This window comes from Aythya fuligula, chromosome 6 (assembly GCF_009819795.1).
Source record: "Aythya fuligula isolate bAytFul2 chromosome 6, bAytFul2.pri, whole genome shotgun sequence".
In the NCBI taxonomy this organism is placed as follows: Eukaryota; Metazoa; Chordata; class Aves; order Anseriformes; family Anatidae; genus Aythya; species Aythya fuligula.
Window position 1 is genome coordinate 10,231,118 of NC_045564.1, and position 6,000 is coordinate 10,237,117.

The window sequence follows — 6,000 nt, forward strand, 5'->3', positions numbered from 1 at the left end:
CTCCTCCACCTGCTGCCCCCAGAGTCCTTTAATGATGTATCTGGGCACTGGGTTCCTCTGGGGACCACCATGACTCCCACCTTGGATGCCCAGGTGGCCTTCCTCGTGTTCGGGCCATGCCTGGCCTGGCAGCTCACAGCCATTGCAGCAGAGCCACTTCTCCTCACTGCTGTTTCTCTACAGCCCTCTGATAATTCTTTCAGCTGCTCACCCAGAACTGGTGATTGCTTGCTCTGTGCTTGCACATAAACCCAGACGAAAAACAAGGGAGTAATGATCTGGGATTAGATTACACATATGGATCTGCTGCTCCTATAACGAGGCATTGGCTCACTTCCTTTAAAGCTGCAGATAGCTGCTGTCCCATTGCCTTTCTTTTTCTCCCTCAATTTGCTAACAATTTTCAGCTGTTAGCAAACCTGTGCTAATAAAGTCTCTTAACTCAGCTGTCCTTACTTATTCCCCTTCCTCCTTGCGGTCAGTGCCAGTAATCTGGGATGTGGCAGTGGCTGAAGTTGGGAGCTTTGCGATGCAGTGTGGTGTGAAAACTCACCCTCCTCTGCAGGTATGGCTGCTGAGAAAGCAAAGGGGGAGCATATTTGAGGTGACATCCCACTGAAGGTCTGCTGTGAGGCTTGTCTGAGTTATTTCTGATTCTGTGCCCATGCTGCTGGTCTTCTGTATCTGTTTTCCACCCAGAGAGGATCACCCTCAGGTATTCCCATTGCCCATTCTGCAGTTTTTAGTTTTGCACAGTTGTGTGTCTGTGGGGATCTGCTTTCTGCTGGGGTTCTTGGTCCCATCCTGCCTGCCCCAGCACCTGGTGCATCCCAGGGATTGCCATGGGGCTGGGGGAGGCCAGCTGCTCCACTGCCACTTCATCCTCTTCTGGTTGACTTCTGACTGTGGTCGGCCACTTCTGTGCAGCCTTTTTTTTTTTTCCTATGTCTTGATAAAGCTGCCTGATTACACATTTCAGTCCTACACCTATTGTTCCTGTGTAGTCTGGGCAGAAAGGGCACTAGCTATCTAATTCAAGAAGTTCCCCATTAGCTGCTTCTCTGATGACTGACTCCCTCTAACATTTCAGCTTCAGAGAAGTTGTCTTTTTTTTTTTTTTTTTTTTTCTAGATTCAATCAAGGGAGTGATCTACTTCAGCACAGGCCCCCTTGGAAATGCATTCGCACCATTTTCTCCTCTACTTAAGCTATCAAAATTGAGTGATCATCTTACATCAGCTCAGCTCATCGCTAAATGAATGAAGAAGATATGGCAGAAGGGGGAGGGAGGGAAGTCACCTCTGGGTTATCAGTGTCTGTACAGAAAAGCTGCTGCAGCTGTGATTCTCGAGGTGGCCGCTGCTGGGACACGCAGCTCCCATCGGTGGCGTGACCTGCTCACCTCCTCCTCTGTCGTAACAGGGGGAAAGGTGCAGGGCAGAACTGTTTGTTTTCCCAAGGGACAATGCCCGAAAGAGGGGCAAGCTCCACATCTAGGGTGGTCAGTTCTGCAACCGGCGACTGATGGCCTGATTTAGGGTGGGGGTACCCTGAAGCCCTTTGTGGAAAGGAAGGAGCCTCCAGTTGGAGCAACAAAGGTGTTACTTTTGTTGAGCAAGCCTGTTAAACTACAACATCAGGAGCACAGCCAGTTTCAGTGTCCCCTTCCTTCCCCCCACCCATTACTTAATGCATCCTGCCCTCCTCAGCATCCCTTGTGGTATGCTGAAATCATCTCAGACCAACCATTTGTCACCGAAACCCAAAGGGCAGCCCCCCACCGTATCTTCGGCAGCCTCTGGGGGATAATTAACCTTGGGTTTCTTTGACTACCCCCTGCTGAATGTTAATTAAAGCTTCCAGCAGCCGCTTTGCAAAGTCTCGTCTGCTCAAAGTGAGTCACTGGGACATGGTTCAGTCCCTCCCCGGGAGAGCAATGGGGCTGCTTGGTATCATGCAGCTTGCTTTGATCCACCCCAGGGCAGGGGGACCATGCTCCCCAGACAATGTGGGTTGGGAGTATTTTGGGAAGAAATCCGCTGGCTCCATTTGTTCAGGCTGGCTTTTGAAGAGAGGTCACGCAGTAGGCGAGCCAGGCAATATCTCGCTGGGGGGATTTAGGATCTGATGGTGCCTAAACAGCCTGTAGTGGTGACTTTTATCATCCTAAGCCATCAGCTCTGGCATATGAAACCTTTCTCCTGTCCTTAATAGAAAGGGAACTGGTGCTGGGAGCACCTGCTGCTACCTATCAAAGCAGCCTCACGCGACAGCAGCTCTTCCCATCTGGTTAGCGTGAGCCGTGCTTGATCTCTGACACCCGCCGTAGGCGTCGCAGGAATTCGGTCTGTGAAAGATGAGCTCGGAGGCAGCATCGCCTCCCCAGGAAATGCCAGCAACCTGAGCTGGCTCAGGCAGCGGGGAGAAACCTGTGCACAGAGATTTCACCTCCTCTTTCCCTCGTAAGCCTGGTTCAGTCCCAGCAGCCAGCAGCAGCAGAGTTATGGACCGAGCCTGGCTTGGGTTTTCCCTCGCCCACAGAGCTGAAATGCCAACGCTGTGGCTGTTTGCTTTCTCGCCAGGTTCAGCCGGGCACATTCCTCTCCTGGGAGGGCAAGGCTGTCCTGCACCCTGCGGCGGGTTTGCTTTGCCAATTGTTTTCCCTGGATTTCATCACTCCCACCTATAAATAACTCCTAAAAACACCTCTGTGGGTGATAATTAATTGGAGAGCTGCATGGCTGATCCAGCTCATGTCAGCTCCCTGCCATCCCACAGGCTCCAAGAGCCCCCACATAGCTCCCCAGGCTTTCACATGAAGGCAAACCCACACCAGCAACCCCAAAGCAGCCTTGTTTATCCCTCATTTTGGGGACAGGAGTCTCAGGGGCACCAGCAGCGCTGCTCTCACCAGCAGGTCACACCTCGAGTGTTAAAAACCAGGCAAATGAAATAATAAACACTGAAAAAGTCCCCAGGCTAGAGCAGAAAGCAACAGCTCCCATCTCCTTTCACAGCTCCCAGGAGGTGCCACCGTGGGCGTGCAGAGCTTTGTAAGGCTTGTGGCTGCAGGAGGTTTTGTTTGTTTGTCCTTTTCCCAAGAGTGGCAGTGGGTTGAGGGCTACTGAGAGCACACCTGAAGCATGCTCTAAGTCTGCGGCTGATAGCTAAAAGCAAAATTCTGGAGAAGTTTCTGGGAGCTCAGACTGCATCTCCTGGAGCTGCAGGGCAGTGCAAGGAGCGATTGCTGGTCCTGCCTCAGTTTCCCCTTGGGGAAAAGTCCTGATCTCAGCTCTTGCTGCTTAAAAAAAAGCATCACGGCCAAGAATTTCTCCTTTTCCCATTAAGGGACACAGGGTCTTGGTGCTCCTGAAGGGGCAGCGTGTCTCTGTACCACACCTGACCTAAGGGTGAGAAGAGGGATCCTCAGCCCCAGCACCGCTCTTTCCTTGAGAATGGCTGTGAGGCTTCCCTGTGCCCTCTGGCTCACTCTTTTGCCCTTAAGCTGCTCAGCCCACACAGCCTGGCTCCTAATTTACCCTAAAGAATCATTTCTCTGCACCACGGTTCAAAATCCTGGAGCTAACCTTTTTTTTTTTTCTTTTTTTTTCTTTTTTTTTTTCCCCTGCCTGCCTATGTTAGCCTTGAGATGAAAGGTTCGTTAGCATCGCTGCCTGCCAGGGGGATGAACAAGTAGCTGTCACCTTCCACTGAGCTGCCTGCACTGCCTTGGAAGGGGAAATTGGCTTTGTCCTCGCTTTCTCCCAGCAGGATGCAGCGTGCTAGCAATGCCGTAGTGTCCTCTGCTGGGCATAGCTGAAATGATGGGATGTGGCCGGGCCCTGCGCACCACCACGCCATCCAGCCCTGCTCCCTCACTGACACCCAGAGCCCTGCACAGCAATTTGTGCTCCTACGTGCAGTCACGTCTCCTCTGGGCTATCTCCAGAGCTGGCCGTGGGCTGGGTGATTTCCATCCCCAAATGTCCTCCCTCATCTGGGGCTTGTGAGAGGCCAAGTTTTACCAAATTGTCAGCTAAAGAATAAGGGCAATTCCCTAAAATTGAATGGGATTTCTAGTTCCTATTTGCCTCCTGAAGCTCCCCAAGAAGGAGCCCCCCCAGGCTCTGGGCAGCCTGTGCCAGGGCTGTGGCACCCGCCCAGCACAGCAGTGCTGCCTGGTGCTCAGAGGGAGCCTCCTGGGCTCCAGGCTGAAACCACCACAACCAGGTTCAATTCGATTTCCCTCTACCCCCATTAGCCACGCAGTGACGAATCCTCTGCACAATGTGCCAGTAGAAGGCTGTAAAACCACACCAAGCTGCTTTGTTTTTTCCTGCTGCCTCGCCTGTCCACTTCTTGCCCTTTCAGTTCATATTCCGTGGTGCGGGGGGCAGTGCAAGGTCTCACTGGGTCTCCTGTCCAGGAGCACCAAGCAGTGCTGCTGCCACCTGGCTCCAGCCAGCACCATGGGGACAACCAGAGCTGTCACTTCACAAACGCAGGGAGCCGTGAAAGCTGGGGTTTGGAAGTGAGTCAGAGCTCATGCACCATGGGGACTCCCTCCCCATGTCCCAAGGAAAAGATTTCCTTGTATTTACCAGGAGCAGGAGGGGAGGGAAAGGCAGGGGATAAAAAGCAACAGTCAGCAGACTGCAGATGGCACAAACACCCAAGAGAATCAGGCAAAAGGAAAGGCTGAAGGAGGCTCCACCTGCCTCCTTTGCCTTCTCCTCCGTTATGCACACATGTGTGAACGCTGCCAGCAGCTCCATGGTGGGTGAGACACCTCTCACAGCATATATGGCCTGCGTGTCTGAGAGGAGGAGCAGGAATGCTCCTGAAGCCAGCTCAGTGGCTTGCACTAAGTATGCGCTGTTTCAGTCTGTACTAGAGAGCAGCAGTACCAGGTACTTGCCAGGGCTCCTTTGTGAAGGACTGACATGCTGGGATGCCCCATCCTGTTCTGAGCCCCAAATTTTAACTTGGGTTAAGGTCTTTTTTTTTGCCTGAGGCCTGGACATGCCTTTTCTATAACTAGTAGTGGGGAGTGTGGCAGCCTCAGGATAAAACCTCTCAGCAAGCACTGCTTCACCAAGTGATGAAATGGTAATGCTGAGAACCAGCTTTTGTGTGCTCAGGTGGCTTTCACTGAATATACCTCACAGTGTTAAACCAAAACTTTCCTTTCTCCAGCTCTCCCTTCACGACATAGGGCTCTCTTCTAAGCCCCATGTCTCTCAAGCCAGAAAACACACGGACTGTTATTGTTAGTAGTAGGGATTTATTTATAGGGCTGGGGTTTGGGTTGTTACCTTAGCATCATTTACAAAATCAGATGGGTTTTTAAAAATACTTCCACAGATCATATCACCCAAGTGGTAAGCTCCAGATAGAGAACTCTAGTCAACTTGGTGAAACACCAGTGGCTTTATGACCGCTTTCATGCTGAAGCCTTGATCAAGCTCAGGGTATTGTAAACACACACAAAGCCCATTTAAGATGTGCGTCTAGCTTGGCTTATGTGACACGTAATGTCAGATTATAACATTTGCCTCTTCTATAACAGCGATAGAAGGATTTCAAAGTGCTTGATAAACCTGACAGTCTTACACTAGAGCAAGTAAGTGGTTCTCCCAAAGCCCCTGTAAAGGGCAAGGGCTTGTGAAAATCCCTGTATGTCTCCCTTATATAGAGAGGTTAAAAAAAATGTCACCATGAGTCCCTTGTACACCAAGAAGTGGAAGCTGGGAGCCTTGGATTTCACAACAATATCTTCCCAAGTGACTGAAGTACTACTATACACATTATTTTTAAAAACTAATTCTTAATTAAAGATAAAAATTATACCAATGAAACAACTCTTCCTGCGGCACTAGTTTCAAAGACTGATGCTATTTCCTGATTGGAAACCAGTAATTATTTTAGTGAAATTTGAGATGTTCTCTGATCCTTCTGGTCTGGAGCAGAGGTCTTGTCTCCCAGCACTGTTTTCATCCG